Raw genomic sequence first — 17,950 nt, forward strand, 5'->3', positions numbered from 1 at the left:
GATCGAACAATATGAGGGCGGAGATAAAATAGGAAAAATCTTGGCGTCTAAAGTGGCCGAAGACAGAGCCTGTACTTTGATCACTAACATTCGGGGCTCCGATAATAAAATATATGATCAACCTCATGATATCTTGGAACAATTTGCAGACTTCTACAGGACCCTATATACCCCTGAATCTTTTCCAAATTAAAATACAATACAAAGATATCTAGATGATCTTCCTTTAATTACACTCGATACCTTAGAAATTGATAAATTGTCCGAAAAATTACAGAGCAAGAACTACGTCAAGCCATTGCTGCTTTACCAGCCGGAAAAGCCGCAGGGGAAGATACCATTCCCCTAGAGATTTACAAGGTCTGCTTGGAGGAACTAATGCCTATACTATTACAGGTTATACAATCTATTGGGGCGACAGGAAAGGCTCCAAAGTCATGGAATAAAGCCAAAATTATATTTTTTCTTAAAAAGGGCAAACCAAAAGCAGAGAGGGGGTCATATAGACCTATATCTTTGATCAACACAGATGCAAAAATATTTGCTAAAATTATAGCCTCTAAACTGGCTCCTCTCATGCCCAAATTGGTCAACCCACAAAAACATGGGTTTGTAGCCGGTAGGGACACCACCACCCACGTGAATACGGCTATAACCGCGTTTGACGTGGCTGAGATAGAGACCACCCCACTCGGTATGATATTGTTGGACGCCGAGAAGGCTTTCGACCGAGTGGGGTGGGATTATTGCCATCTACACATCCGACATAATTAAAGCATTACATGGTATTAACTTATAAGCTCAAAAATTTGGTAAAGTATCTGGCTATAGACTAAACATAAACAAAACACCAATTATAACTAACTATACATCAGTGGACGACGTTCCTGAGATATGCAAGACCACTACATACCTAGGTGTCAAAATCACATCCAAAATACGAGAAATAAATAATCTTAATTACAATGAACTAATCAAATCCACTACTGTCTTGTTAAAAAAATGGCATAGATTACCCCTGAACCTAACTAGAAGAATTAATCTTATCAAAATGAAGATATTACCCAAATTCTTGTATCTCTTCCGCTCCATACCATTAGTACTAAACAACTCCTTCTTTAAACGGCTAGACGGAATACTCAGCAGCTTCATATGGGGGTATAAAAAAGCCAGAAGATCACTGAAGCTCCTCAAAAACAGCAGAGACAAGGGCGGTCTAAACTTTCCTGATTTTAAGTTATATTTCTGTTCTTCATTCATAAGACGCCTTAGGTCTTTGGTACTTAATGAGGACACCTTTTTTTTTCACTCTTTCATGTTAAAATCCAAATCAATTTTGTTTTTATTGCGAGCCAATGATCCTAATTATTTCAAGAGGGTGAAGTTTAAGACCGCCAAAGACATCGTTAGGATATGGGCTAGCATTATGGCCCATTGTAAAACTTCTTTTTACCATCCGAAACTGCAGCTATGGGGTAACCCGGGTCTTCCGGGTATCTTCAATGACGGAACAGCTCTTAGATGGTCTGCTTATGGTATCAACACTCTGGGAGACTTATACGGCGCAGAGGGATTTTTCAAAATTTCTATAACTTAACGGAAACTATGAGATTTAAATATGTACAAATACATGATTTTTTAATAAGAAAGAAACAATTACATAACATCTCAGACAGCGACATTTGGAATTGTTTATATTCTACTAAAATGAAATCAGTGATAAGTGAAGCTTACAAATCCTTCTGCGCCGTTAAAATTGATGACTGCACAAAATTAGCGGAAAAATGGAGTAATAAGACCGGTTTAAATATAACTTCTAAGCAAATTACACGCTCTTTTTCCAATATTAACAACGCTGTGCGGTCATCCAGCTTAAGACTACAACAGTTTCGCACAACATGCATGTTGTACTACACACCAGAAAAGATATCCAAGTGGTCCCGCAATAACATTCATGGGGATCGTACTAAATGCCCCAAATGCTCAGCCAACGCAGCAGATTTAGGACATATGTTGTTTTCTTGCCCAACCCTAAAAGACTTTTGGGGAGACTTACTCAAAACTTTGGAAATCAAAAATATTATACCCTGCTTCTCATCCCCAATCATCTTCGATAACTATTCTCATATCCTGCGCCAAACTTGTGTTGGCCAGAGCATGGATATGTCCTAAATCTCCTAATATTTGGGAATGGTGGTCATTAGTTAATGAAATTCATTCTATGGAGCAAGGACTAGCCAAACTTAGAGGTGCTCGCTCACTACAAAAATTTGAGAACATTTGGGGAAACTTTATTGACGGTCTCGTGCCCAATCATGAATAAAAAGATATTTTGTTGGAACTAAAAAATATTATTTCCCTTTTCTATGCTCCTGTATTCTTATAGATTACTTTCTTTTCTTTTCTTTTGTCTGATGTATGTACGAAATGAATGATTTTTTTTCTTTATTGCACTCCAAGTGGAAAATGAAATTAGCTTCTTTTTGGGAGTGGGCTACATATACTTTGTAAATAATGATTTTGTATAACATGTACTATGATTTGTCTTCTCCAAAAGTTTGTTAATAAAATAAATATTAAAAAAAAAAAAAGCCCAACATTCTTGCTCGGACAGGCCGGACGAACCCATAATAAAAGACCACAAACCAAACCATAAATAGGCCATAAAAGAAGGAACAGAAACAGATGTGAAGCAAGATAGAAGGGTGTGTGCGTGTACCATAAACTCAGCAATGTCCTGCCCTTTGATCTTTATCTTGACCAGCTACCGGACAAGGAACTGGCTCAGCAAGGTTAGCTTCAGGCAACGGAGTTAGTTCGCTCAGGTCATCTAAAAGTCAGCTAAAGGTGTACGTGTCCCAAAGACTCGTTCGGCCGTAGTCATCGGCCTATTTTAAGGGCAAACACAAAATGGCTGCCGTACACAAAATGGAACCTGAAGGTTCAGAACGAAATCCCTAAATACGTAGTGAATCCATCAATCGAACATGACGAAAACACTCGTACTTACCGCACTCGTCATTTGCGGTTCGCTACTACCAAAATCGTAACAATATCATGACCTTTATGGAACAGGTTCAGAATCACGGAACCTCAGGACTACAGTAAAGGTGAAGTGGTCAACCAGGGTCAGCCCCTCCGTTTGAGCAGAGGAGTGCCACCCCAGCTGCTACGAGCACACCAGGCATTGACGAATAGGTTAAATGGCATGGCTATGCCATTTTTCTTAAACGCCGCTGTGCGAGGGTAGGGGGTGGGGCTGAATCCTGCTATTGCAGGATTATAGCTGCCCCTGCAGGTGCATGTTGGGTGGGCCGGCTCTATTGCTACAGCCAGACTGACATGCGCAGTGCCCACTCAGCAATCGCCTGGCTGTGGAATAGCTCTGGTGTTGCTGGCACAGGCCCCAAGCCTCAAAATGAGCACTGTGTTAGATTGCTCCCACCAATCCTGGAGCTGCTCTTAGCATGAGAGTAGCTCCAGGATTGGTTGTATTGGTGTCCACTGAGCAGTAAGGAAGTCATTCCCTTTCCGGCTCGTGGATGTCAATCTGGAGAGAGATACGCACCAGGGGAGCAGAATATGGTGAGTATGGCACTATAGCGCCGCATCATATTTGTATTATTGTAACCGCTACTGTAGTCAACAAGATGAATTTAATTTGATGGATAAGGTGTATAATATTCTATAAGTGCCAGATGGCCCCATGTGATGTGTGACAGTTCCATGAAGTCCTACCTCTATAAGCAACCACATTTCATGTAGGTGCTGGGTAAAGGAGCATCACATGCTATAGTTCACTTGACAGTTATACTAACCTGTGTAGGAAAAACATGTTGTGCTCCTGCTACGTGGACTCATATAGTTTGAGGCAACTTCAACTAATCCAAACCTTTAGGTTATAACACTTTACCTGTTGGGTTTTGTAGGAAAATATTCAAAGATTGAAAAAGCAAAACAACTTGTTTTTGAAAGCAAAGTTATTTTGTATGAAAGATTGAATAAAAAGAAGTCCCAAATGACAATACTGATGGCAGAAAAAGTATATACTTCTTAACAATTTAATGCATTTTTTATATCATGAGTGATTGAGAAGCACAAAAATGTTTAAGGAGGAGAGCTCATTGCAGCCCCTTTCTTTCTATCTTGCTTGTCTTTCTTTGATGCTTTTTGCTGGTATGAAGCAATCAGTGCTTAATTTGTTAAAAAACTAAGGTCTAGATTTACTATGCCTTTGCATCACCCTTGCATAATGCCAGAAGACACGGGGGTAACACAAAAGATATTGAGATTTTGCAAAGCCAAGCAAGGTCTGATTAGTGTGGTCTTGCAATGAACATAGCTGCTTTCGCTCCGTTATGTTACATTTCAACTTGGAAGACATTGCATGGGTGGAGCATTGCCGTTCCAGTGCATCCACCCTTGGATTTTGGTGCATTTCCACATTTACTAAAGCTTGTTAACCTGGAGTGCGTCAAAATGCTACGTCTTCCTTAGTGTGAAGTAAAGAGAAATATCCTTATTTCTCCTCATTATTTTCTCCTTCCATGTGTACTGCATTATGCTCACACAATGAGGAAAATGCCTCTAAGGATTGTCTTTGTGCAGGAAGGTTTGCCTTCCTGCACAAAAACACTCCTACCTGTAACACATGCACCGTTGCCCTACTGGTACAAGTGTGCCTGCATCAGCACTAGGCAGCACACAGTGCACCAGTGCAAGGAGAGAGTAGATATGCATCACATCTTTGTAAATATGGAGCATTTCTGCACTCTCCCTTTCACTCAAGGCAGCACTGCAACTTTGCGTGCTGCCATTGGTTGCGTGTAAGAATAATTAATATGTCCCTAAGTGCAGAGGGACAACTTTTTTATCAGGAGCCCACTGTTGGTGCGTTAGAATACAGGTTTGCCTAGTTCAGAGTTTTAACTTCACCCCCTACTTTATTTTTCGGCCTCACTACTCTCCTTGCATCTTTATGTCACTCTTGCAGGTTCTCTCTCTTATGCATAATTCTTCCATTGATAATGTTGTTCCATGTTTCTCTTCTTCTTTCTCCCTTTTTATGTATTTACCTTTCTTTGGGACAATATCTGATGATAAAAAATAAGCATTCCCCCCAAAAATGAGTAAATATGCCCACCAGCAGAATGTAATCCCTAGCAGTAATCATTTCAGTTGTATATTTATTTCGGTGTGTAAGCAGAATTTGTATGTGATTAAATAAGAAATGAATAGATATGTAAATGATGTCGAGGCATGTGGCACACTCCCAAACAGACACATTTTCCAAGTGAAGCACTGGTTTTAAAAATAGCTCGTCTAATTTGCGTAAATGTGAGCCACGTGAGTGTTTTTCACGCTTCGAGGGTCCAGGTGAATAACCTCACAACAGATCTCAAAACCCAAGTTGACGTCATCAAGAAAAGCAACATTCTGGAATGCAGCCTGATGCTGATAGAGACGCCGGAGTGGACTACATGCACTGTTTCTATCTGTGGCCTGGATGGCCCCTTTAAGAAGAGACATGCAAAGAATGGTGGTTTTCGTTATTTTCAGTAGCTGCTGAGGGGAGAAGCACAGGTGCTTATTTGTGGGCTAACCATGCGTTAAATACTTAAAATCGATTGCTGCTGGAAGAATAGACAGAACGCGAGGAAGCAATCACAGAATTCCAATTCCAATTCCAAAAATTCTTTATTTCGGCCACATGGGCCATAAAAGATGCAATAAAATACAGTACATATATTACACAATAAAATGCAGTACATATAATACACAGTATTTACATATAAAAAGTCTGGAGGGTCTGCATGGGGTAAGGAATGCACGGTTGTACCAGTTCAGGGGGACATTTTCTTCCTTATTATCCAAGCTGCCATTAGGAATTTTGAGACAGCAAAGACAATATGTCCCAGGGTATTGGTTTTCATGACCCTGTATGCTTGTAGGTACTCCCGAAAACCCAGGTTTCGGCACATCGGTGCTATCCAGCGCTTCCTGGGGCTCTGGTATGCGTGACAAACAAACATTATGTGCAAATCATCTTCATCCTTGGTTTTACAACAAGGACAGAGTTTATCACCCCCTAAGGTCCATTTATGGGTGAATACTTTAGTGGGGAGTGTGCCAAACCTCCATTGCAGGAACAGTTTCCTCGCCAAAAGAGGAAAGATAAAATCCATAAAAGGTTCAAAAAGGTAAGAATTTTTGGATTCCATAAAACGTCCCGTCAAGGTGCCGCTGCTATGAGTATTATCCATGTCAGCCAGATTTTTGTTTTTGTAGAGCTGGGCAAGAGTTTTACGCGTGATCCTTTGGCAACCCTGAGCTGGATCATCCCATAGGTCTGGCAAGTTCAAACTAATCAGTTCTGACTTAATATGGGCCAGCCAGGGGATTTTGTTGCTACCATTCAGCCTCAGTACATGGATAAGGTCCTGCCTATAGTGGTACAGTTCCTCGGTAGTCCATATCCGGTGCCAAAACTTCACGGGTTTCGATAGGAGATCTTCAGCGATGGAGTGTAACCCCAAATCCAATCTTAGGGGGAGGAGTGGCGTACCTTGCGGGAGAGCAAGTAGGCGTCTCAAAAAACTATTTTCCACCGCTGCCAGTGCCTTCCCTGCTTTGTGACCCCACAACTCGCTGCCATACATGGCTGCTGCCTTCGCTTGAGATCTATATGTTTCAAGGGCCGGGCTTACAGGCTTAAAGGTGGACTTATTTACCACCTTCAGGAGTGCGCCTGCTAGCTGGGATAGTTTCAGCCTTGATCTCGCTATCTGGCAGTCCCAGGCTAAGTTTTCTTGTAGTGTTACCCCCAGATATATAAAGGTCGGGACCCTCTCGAGACTAACTTCCCCCAGTTTTGGGTTGGGTCTGGTTTTGGTAGGGGGATTGAAGATCATAAACTTAGTTTTATCTGTATTGACCTCCAACCCATGTTGACGGCAGAAAAGGCCAAAACCATTCACAATCCTCTGAATCCCCATGGGGGATTTGGAAAGCAGGAGGGTATCGTCAGCAAACATGATTGCCGGAACCCTCCTGCCTGCCAAAACCGGGGCATCATTGTCCTCAACAGTGTCAAGATGTTGAATGACACTGTTAATGAAAAGACAGAACAGGGTCGGCGCCAAGACACAGCCCTGTCTGACTCCTCGGCGGACCGGAAATTTGCCCGAGAGCTTGCCGTCCCTCCCACACCTCACTTGTGCATAGTTGTTCTCATGCAGCCTGATGATAATGCTGAGGAGGTGGGGGGGCACTCCTAGCTTCTGCAGAACCTCCCAAAGTTTCCCTCTAGGAACTAGGTCAAAGGCTGACCTCAGATCCACGAAGACCATGTACAGTCTTCCTCCCTCTATAGTTACAGTCTTCCAATACAGGAGGAGAAGGCGGAAGATCTGGTCCATGGTCGACGTGTTCTTTCTGAAGCCAGCCTGAAGGGGGCTCATGATGTCATTGTCCTCCACCCAGTCCAGGAGGTGATTAAGGATGAGGCGCGCAAAGAGCTTTTGGGGTACATCTATTAGGCTAATAGGCCTGTAGTTGACGGGGAGCAGAGTAGATCCCTTCTTATGGATCGGAACGATCTCTGCCCCCAGCCACGACCCGGGGATTGACATACCTCCTAGGATGGCATTGAAAAGAATAAGAAGGTATGGGCCCCAGATGTCCGTGTGATGCCTAAACAGATCCCCAGGTAGCCTATCCAGACCTGGCGCCTTCCCCGATGATAAGTGCTTCAGGGCTCCCTCCACTTCCCCCAGGGATAGTTCCATTTCACAGTCCTGTGCGGCACAGGGCGCAAGCAGGGCTGTGTCAGGGCAGGGGTTGGTGTCTCGATAGAGCTCCCCAAAATGGGCCTCCCATACCTCGGGGGCAATATTGGGTTCCACTGCTTTTTTGAGTTCCCCTATGCCGTTATTAACAAGGGCCCAGAATTTGCGGGAGTCCCTGACTTTTAGGGCATCATGAAGATCTTGCCAATGATTCCAGTCCCACTCGGTCCTGGCAGTCGCCATCACAGCTTTATAGTATTTCCTAAGGTCACGTACCTTGGCCTTATTTGTCCCCTCTTTTATTGCAGCAATGAGCTCAGTCTTTGCTGCCCTACAAGAGGAAGTATACCAGGTGGGAACATGGGTCTTTTTCTTTCTATTGGGCACCACCGGGTAGAATACCTCAGCCAAGTCTCTTACGAGATCCTGGTGGATGTCACCCAGTTTCTCATTGTATTCCGGGGTACTTGGTGCGTTTAGGAGTGCGTCCACCTCCATAAACCTTGGGAGTGCCAACTCGTATAGCTTGCTAATGGTCTCTTCTGAGCTCACAAGCTTTCCCCACTTAACCCGGCGCCTGTTGGTTGTGAGGACCAATTCCCCCGTGTCTCCCCCTGGGTTTTCTACCACTTTACCCGCTAAATGGAAGGGCCACTGGATATTTAAACAAAGGGCATTATGGTCACTATCTGACCTGTTTATTACCCTAAAGTCGAGGACTTTGGGCCAGAGTGTGATGTCTAACATGATATAATCTAGCCTCGACTCGTGACCCCTCCTATTGAAAGTACACACTGAGGGAGTATCGGAAGGGGTGCGACCATTACAAGCCCTCAGTGCGTAGTTCAGGGTAAGGGACATAAGTTGTATTGCAAGGGGGGACCAGGCTTTCGGATAGGGGGAAGACGAGGGTGGGACCCCCCAATAGTCATCCTCGGCCGTGAGGGCACCCTCCGACATGCCCTCAAGAGGTTCAAAGTGGCAGTTGAAGTCTCCTCCAAGCACCACCCTGAGATCTCCCGGGAGTTGCCCCAGGAAGGAGGACAAGTCGTTTAGGGTTGGAGATTCGTTTGGCGCGGCAACCGGTCGCGAGTAGACATTCACAATAGCCCATGATGGTTTACCAGGCCATGTGAGCCGAACACACTGGATGTCCTGCGAGAACGTGTGCACCTGTTCCGCCTGGCACCCAGTGTGGCTCGCGATCCAGATTGCCAGACCACCTGACGGCCTCCCCCTCCCACCCCATTTGGCAGGGATTTCAAATACTTCAAACCCGCTCCTGGTTGCGGTGTCCCTCGCCCACGTTTCCTGGAGAAGGAGGATGTCACTACTGCCCACTAAGTGGTCCCACTCCGGTGTGCCTTCCTTATTTGCAATGCCCGCTACATTCCATGAAACAATTCTCAGGCCCTGGTCTATTGGTGGAGGTCCTTGACCTACAGTAGGGGATTGCGCAAGGACTGTGGGTGGATGAATTCCTGGCAGAGCAGTAGTGCACTCCGTGATGGCGGATGGACCAGCCAACTCCGCCCCCCCGGGTTGCAGGATACGGTCAGTCCCGATATTGTGAAAAGACCCCTGTAAGCCCATCCTGTCACCACTACTAGGTGGTCGATCTTTGACGTTATCCTGCGGACCGTGTTCAGTTGCAGGGGCTGCAGCCATTCCCACCCGATTTTGCACCTCGACTTTGGCATTATCCTGCGGGCCAAGTTCAATCACAGTGGCTATACTCTCTCCCGCCCGACTCTGAACGTCATCCACCATCTTCCCAGGGCTAAAAGAGGTCTCCCTGGTTTGTGGTCAATCGACCTGGTCTAGGCAGGAAAACCTATTATGGTGTATGAAGTTTGCCTGGGCATATGGTAGGTGGTGCCTTGGTCTATAGCGTGAGCCATCCACAGCAAAGCCTACTCTAGTCCACCCCTTCTCCCCCCCTGCCTCTATGCTATTTGCATTTGGGTAGAAGTATGAGAGGGGGACTAGTTCAATATTGGACTTGTCAGGCCTTACAAGCCAGTTGGAGATGTAGTTAGCTACATGTGGGCTTTTAAAGCTTATGATGATGCAATCCCCTGCCCTATTCTTTGGGGTATGACCAATCCAAGGGATCCTCCTGACCATCAGGACCTCGCCTTTCAGGTTAGGAGGCAGCGGCCTGTTAATACTAAGCCAGCTTATCACCTTATTACGTAACGAGTCTTGAGGCTCCCTCATATCACCGGTTAACTCAGGTACTCCCACCATGATTACCGTGTATGGAACTGCTTCTGGGGGCAGGTTCACCACCCTGCGCCTGTCAAAATGGGGAGCGGGACCATCGGTAGGGCCATTAGTAGGGTTCACTACTCCCCCTATCTGTGGCGCAGGAATTTGCTTTGATCTCCTTGGGGCCGGGACAGGGGGCCTGGGTGCCGAAGGTAACAGAGGGTGCGTCTGGGGAACAAGCGCACCGTCTGAACCTGGCAGCACCATATTGGCGCCCTGGGGCGGTGCAGCGGACAGAAGACTATTCCCCGAAGAAGCCCGGGGGATTGGAAGGGCGTTTGTCACATTTATGGCTGACCCAGGGCTTTTCCTTAGGTGACTACTTTCCAAAGCCTTCAGTCTGGACTCTATGGCGTCCAATTTAGCTGCGATGGGGATTAGCAAATTCTTCATGATGTCTGTGAGTGAGTTAACTAATGAGTCAGTGCTAGTAGAAGTTGCCCCACCAAAAATAAAGGGGCCCGGGTACAAGGATAAGGAGGCGGGAGCTGGAGAGCCCATGTGATTCGACCTGGACCCAGATAAGTTGAGATCAGGAGAGGCAGAAATGTCTATGCTGTCAGTCCGGTTTGGCTCTATGGTGTCGACTTTGGCCCTCTTTGCCTTCTTTGCTTTCCTGGACCTTTTCCTTTTAGGAGGCTGTTCCACTCTGCTGCCTACAGAATCTGTAAGCAAGTCGACCTGGCCTGCATCTTGCAAGACTGATCCCCTACTTTCCGGAATGGCAGGATGGTCAGAGATCCCAGATAGCCAGGAGGAGATCCTGTCCCTCTGCGTCAAGGGAGTTCTTAACTGCTGGAGGACCGACTCGATCGTCTGATCAATACTGTCCATTAGTGACATATGGGTGACATCCAGTGGGATCGGTGTGCTAGCGTCTGTGGAGATAGTATCCCCCTGATCCAAAAACACACTTTCCGGACCCATCTCAAGGTGCGCCTCTGGGATTGACGAGCATTTACTAGCTAGGTTACTCGCCTTTGGGAAAAAGTTTTCCAGAGTGCTAGTACCTTGTTGGGCGGACTTACTTCGTGACGTTCTGGTCGCCATTATGGAGTATGTAGGGGGAGCTACAGGGCCACAGGGCCGGGAGCGTCAGAGGGGTGGCCCGGTCCGGTCTCTGCCGGCCTCTAACGGCCTAGAACGGCCCGCTCTTTGCCCGGTCTTCGCCCCGGTGACCGCCCCGCGCGCGTCCCGCGATGCGCGTGAGCAGGTTCACCTAAATATGACAAGGGGGCGTGGCACTGGGAGGGTGCGCGGCGCGGCGGGAAGAGGAACCAGCTGGCGATGTCCGATGGAATGCTGGTCCTCGCAGTCCCGCTCGCCTGCGCCTCTCACCTCCACTGCGGCCGGACTGCAAAGCGATGTCTCCCCAGGTAGCGTTGGCTCCCAACCAGTAAATGGCGAGCAGGACAGCAGGACAGAGTTCTCCACTCGAGCGGCACCCGCGGAGCGGGGGCCGCGAGGAGTTTAAGACGATTTCAGGCGGGGGGGCGCGGCACTGGGAGGGTGCGCGGCGCGGCGGGAAGAGGAACCAGCTGGCGATGTCCGATGGAATGCTGGTCCTCGCAGTCCCGCTCGCCTGCGCCTCTCACCTCCACTGCGGCCGGACTGCAAAGCGATGTCTCCCCAGGTAGCGTTGGCTCCCAACCAGTAAATGGCGAGCAGGACAGCAGGACAGAGTTCTCCACTCGAGCGGCACCCGCGGAGCGGGGGCCGCGAGGAGTTTAAGACGATTTCAGGCGGGGGGGCGCGGCACTGGGAGGGTGCGCGGCGCGGCGGGAAGAGGAACCAGCTGGCGATGTCCGATGGAATGCTGGTCCTCGCAGTCCCGCTCGCCTGCGCCTCTCACCTCCACTGCGGCCGGACTGCAAAGCGATGTCTCCCCAGGTAGCGTTGGCTCCCAACCAGTAAATGGCGAGCAGGACAGCAGGACAGAGTTCTCCACTCGAGCGGCACCCGCGGAGCGGGGGCCGCGAGGAGTTTAAGACGATTTCAGGCGGGGGGGCGCGGCACTGGGAGGGGGCGCGGCGCGGCGGGAAGAGGAACCAGCTGGCGATGTCCGATGGAATGCTGGTCCTCGCAGTCCCGCTCGCCTGCGCCTCTCACCTCCACTGCGGCCGGACTGCAAAGCGATGTCTCCCCAGGTAGCGTTGGCTCCCAGCCAGTAAATGGCGAGCAGGACAGCAGGACAGAGTTCTCCACTCGAGCGGCTCCCGCGGAGCGGGGGCCGCGAGGAGTTTAAGACGATTTCAGGCGGGGGGGCGCGGCACTGGGAGGGTGCGCGGCGCGGCGGGAAGAGGAACCAGCTGGCGATGTCCGATGGAATGCTGGTCCTCGCAGTCCCGCTCGCCTGCGCCTCTCACCTCCACTGCGGCCGGACTGCAAAGCGATGTCTCCCCAGGTAGCGTTGGCTCCCAACCAGTAAATGGCGAGCAGGACAGCAGGACAGAGTTCTCCACTCGAGCGGCACCCGCGGAGCGGGGGCCGCGAGGAGTTTAAGACGATTTCAGGCGGGGGGGCGCGGCACTGGGAGGGGGCGCGGCGCGGCGGGAAGAGGAACCAGCTGGCGATGTCCGATGGAATGCTGGTCCTCGCAGTCCCGCTCGCCTGCGCCTCTCACCTCCACTGCGGCCGGACTGCAAAGCGATGTCTCCCCAGGTAGCGTTGGCTCCCAGCCAGTAAATGGCGAGCAGGACAGCAGGACAGAGTTCTCCACTCGAGCGGCACCCCAAACAGACACATTTTCCAAGTGAAGCACTGGTTTTAAAAATAGCTCGTCTAATTTGCGTAAATGTGAGCCACGTGAGTGTTTTTCACGCTTCGAGGGTCCATCCGGTGAATAACCTCACAACAGATCTCAAAACCCAAGTTGACGTCATCAAGAAAAGCAACATTCTGGAATGCAGCCTGATGCTGATAGAGACGCCGGAGTGGACTACATGCACTGTTTCTATCTGTGGCCTGGATGGCCCCTTTAAGAAGAGACATGCAAAGAATGGTGGTTTTCGTTATTTTCAGTAGCTGCTGAGGGGAGAAGCACAGGTGCTTATTTGTGGGCTAACCATGCGTTAAATACTTAAAATCGATTGCTGCTGGAAGAATAGAGAGAACGCGAGGAAGCAATCACAGAATTACAAAACGACCACCGGGGAGTTTTATCAGCAGCTGCAGAGGGCCTTCTAAACGCGCCGCCCACTGTTCTACATGTGCGCAACGACTGTACTTAAACGCGTTTTGCATATAAACGACCCGGCGTTCTCTGCGTTTTAATGTGAGCCTGATTGTTAGCGCGGGCATGTATTTTGTTTGGCGGAGTGTAAGCTTGAAAACAACAGCAATAGCAGGTATGTCACTAGTTGAGGTCAGGAGGTGACGTGTCGGAGCAGGGTACACACAGGGAGGTATTTTAACAAGCAAAACCTCTACCAATGGAGGTAGCCCGGGTTTATCAATCAGTTTTAATTGCAGTCATTGACGTTTCTGATTATCGCAGGTGCAGTCACGATATAACAGAGACTTAGTGCATTTTTAAATTTTACATTGAACCGTTTTTGCAGAGTCCCCAGGTTCCCTTTGCTTGTTTGAGTTTTTTGAATATGTTAATTTTAAGCCGGGAAGCATACATTTATAACTCTTCTGCTATAAGCCTTTCTTCTGTTCAAACTGCAAGCACAGAGTGCTTTCGTTACCTTTCATAGTGAAATGAAATGGACATTTTCTGCAAACACAATTTGCGTCCAATAACTTGCTTCTTTGTCGCCAGTGTTACAGATACCAAATGTGTACAAGTAGTGGCCTTAACTTTCAAATTTGCACGGTTGTGGTAATACAAAGGGTTCACCAAAGCAAGTTGGTTTCAAGACCTTATTCCTCGGTACACCTTCCATGACGCGACAGGACCTGTCAACGTGGATCCCAAATCCCGACTGCAACTGACCCGCTGTCATGGAATTCCAACTTGTTCATTCTCCACATGCGTGTGTGCTGATTTAAACAACCTTCCACCTTTAAACATAAATAAATGCAAATACACGTCTAGATTCATAAGTACATATATACTTAATAAAAGGAAACAAGTGATAGTCTTAAGCAAACTTTATTATAATTACAACTAAGATGTAACCATACCACGTGTCCGATGATCTTAATATATATAACAAAATCATTACATTTTGGGGGGTCCTTATAATATGGGAACCCACAGACCTTATACATTCAACCTCACCGGAAGATTTGCTTGTCATTGCTGCAGAGGAATTCTCATTGACATGTATTTGGTCTTCTGAGTATACCTGACTACTCACAGGTTGTACCCACGGCGCCCAATCAGCATCAAGAACAGAACCTTTCCTTCTTCATGTGATGCTCTTGTGTGAGTTTTACTAGCTGCCTTTTATTCCACCACCCTTTTCCCACAATCAGTGCTGCACCCTTACTGCCCTTGTCCACCTGTACTGGCATAGAACATTTAGGGCCCGATGTAGGTAGCCAAATACCGGTCGGTAACGGCCAAAATTCAGTAATTTCGGGCCTTACAGACCGGAATAAGAGTCTCGAGATGTATGTGGAAAAAAAGTGTCCGAATCGGTAAAAACCAGTCGGTAAAATACCGATTCCCTATTTCACGAATCGGAATATACCAAATTCATAATTACCGAGCCGGTAAATAAGAAATGGGTAATTTCCGAATCAGATTATACTGAATTCTTATTTACCGAATCGGTAAATCAGAAATGGTAAAAATGGCATATCGAGATGTAGGAAACCCCAAAAATACCGAATACCATGAAAATCGGTATTTAAGAGTCGGTAATTACCACGGAATGAAAGCAGGTGGAAACCAGGTGCAGGATATAAAAGAAGGCTCCAAAATGCAACAGTGCAACCACAATGGCGGCATTCTGCATAATGACAAGGCGGCTACGGATACAGGCAGCAGGAGAGAGGGTCTGGCTAAGGGAGGAGCAGATGTAGAGGCAGAGGATCACCCTATTCCAAATGACTGCACCAGAGATCCTGCAAAGGTACAGGCTGCTCCCCAGAACCATCCTGGACTTGATCAGGGACCTCCACCCATATCTGGAACACCCAACCCCAAGAGCACACGCCATCCCACCCCATGTGCAGGTGCTGTGCTGCCTACACCTTCTTGCTTCTGAGAGCAACCAGCATGTGATTGCTGCGGTAGGTGGGGTGTCCCAGAGCTGCCTGTCACGTTTCTTCTGGAAATTTCTTGACGCTATGATGCAGAGGATGGGACACTACATTGAGTTCCCTGACACACCTGCTGAACTAGCAAAGACCAAAACCGATTTCTACCAACTTGCAAACTTCCCGCACATCATAGGTGTATCGATGGGACGCACATCCCACTATGCCCACCTGCAGCAACAGAACACATTTTTCGAAACCGGAAGTCTACACATTCAATCAATGTGCAGGTGATCTGCAACGCTGCCTACATCATTACCGACATTGTTGCCAAATTTCCAGGGAGTACCCACGACTCCTACATCTCCAGAATAGTGGGATCTACACATGCCTTGTTGCTGGTGATTTCGGGGATGGATACCTGCTAGGTAAATAGCCAATGCAGAAGGATCAATCATGAGTATGTGACTAATCATCATATTTTTTACCACACAGGTGACAGTGCATATGCCCTGCGTTCATTTGTCCTCACCCCCTACCTGAATCCATCCACCAGGAGTGAAAGGCATGGTGGAACGCACTTTTGGACTGCTTAAAAGCAGATTTCGCTGCCTCCATAAGAGTGGAGGTGCACGGCAGTACATGCCAATGATCTGTTGCAAAATTATTGCGGCCTGCGCCATGCTTCACAATCTTGCCACCAAGGAGGGCACAGAGGTAGAAATCACACATCATGAGGACATAGATGATGGGACAGAACAAGTCGATCACAATGCAGCAGGGGCAGTGCCAGCCACAGATGGCAGACTGAGACGCACAGAAATCACAACCAGATATTTCTAATAAAGTGAGGAAACACAGGCATGTGTAGTTCTTGAAGCACTCAGTTTAATATGCACTACTGCACTTCACATATACCAGACCACATGAATCAAACAACATCCGCATTTCACACTGGGTGGCCAAAGTTCACATCACTGTGACCTGTCCTGTGTTCAGGAATATTTGTTACTGCCTGCGCTTACGCATTAGGGTGTGGGAGCTATGGGGCAGGGGGTCAACTTGCGCCATGGTGCCAGGGTCTTCTGCATGGAGCCTGCTGCTCTGACGAACGTCCTGTACAGGACCACTCCTGCTTGTGGACTCCTCTGTGTCCCCGACACACGTGTTACCAGCAGTGGCTGTCTGCTGTGTCAGCAGTACCTCCGTAGCAGAGGTCACTCTCCCCATCCCCCTGGACAAGTCACTGCAGCAGTGTACAATGTCAGTCTGCATGTTCACTGACCGGCGGCATAGCAGGGTGGTTGCAGTTGCCAGCCGGTTAATGGCGGTATTCTGCTGCTTAAGTACGTGCCTATTCCTGCGCCATTTTGACATGGACTCCATTCCTAGGGCCATGGAGCATATCCCCCGATCAATGTTTGACACCCTGCTGTTCAGGATGCGCACCTGTCTGTGCACTGCCATGATCCCTTTGGCCTGCATGCGCTGGATCTTCGCCATAGTGGTTTCCAAACCAGCAAAGACCCCTTGCATTTCCTGCCCCTCGTCTCGCTCACGTGCCCTACGACTACGGACACTTGCACGCACAGATCCTGATGACCCATGTTGCCCTGCGTTGCCAGCCAGTGGTGAAGTGCTGTGTGTGTGAACCTCCACCTCTTCTTCATCAGAGCTTGCTAGGATCCTGCGTGGTGGAACATCCTGCCTCCTTGGCCTCACATGCACAGAGGACCCTGAGCTTGGTGTTGTGGCACCTGCAGGTGCTGCCGGAGTCTGTGTCCCAAACAGCAGGGGTGACAGTGGCTGTGCTGTGGAGTCTTCCTCCAATGCTGTGGGTGCCTGCGCTGTGGAAGTGTCCTCAGGGACAGTGCTGGGTCCTGATGTGTCTAAAGGCTTTTCCCTCGTAGCCGTTGCTGGTGCACTCGCCTCCCCTCCCTGCGCTGCACTGCGCGATGACTCTCCTGTGGGCAGACATGGACAATGATCACCTGTGTGTCTTCATTATACACATTCCTATCACACAATTTCCGACGCCTCAACTGCTTGTGTATGGGGAGTGTGGCATGGCATGCTGAATTCTGTGTTGGCTGCTTTGATGTATGTTCCTATGACTACGACTACCATGATGCATTGGTGGTGAGTACTGACATGTGTTCTGGATTGTGATTCAGTCACCCAAATTGGGGAAGGGGCCAGGGAATGGGTGGGGATTCATGTCCATGCATCTTAACTTTCTTTCTTGCAGCTCTGGCTAAGCTGATAGCATCCCCAATCCCGTGTATGCATTCCGGCTCCATGGCGGATTCCACCAGCTGCTCCAGTTCAGTGAGGCTTGGTGCACAGCTCTTCCCTCCACCTGTGGCTGAGGATTCTTTCCTCTGGGATGAAATATTCTTTTTGGTGGCGATCCTCAGATCATACCACCTTTTTTTGATATCTTCAATTTCCCGATGTGTGACCCCTAGGGCATTTACTTTGCTCTCGATCGCCAGCCAGGTGTTTCTTTTGACAGACTCTGCTACTTGCAGGGACTGTCTCCCAAAAAGCTGGCTGTAATGCTGCACTACCTCCTCCACCAGCACCTGGAGCTCAGTTGTGATGAATTTTGGCTTCCTTTTGCTATCACCTCCATCCTTCTGGCCTTCCTGGGACTCCATGGTGATGCTCTGCTGGGCTCAGTGCAGCCTGCTCCTTTATCTTCCCTCCAGCCCTCCAAACAGTTCTGTGACTCTGCA

This window comes from Lissotriton vulgaris, chromosome 3_1 (genome assembly GCF_964263255.1).
Source record: "Lissotriton vulgaris chromosome 3_1, aLisVul1.2, whole genome shotgun sequence".
Lineage (NCBI taxonomy): Eukaryota > Metazoa > Chordata > Amphibia > Caudata > Salamandridae > Lissotriton > Lissotriton vulgaris.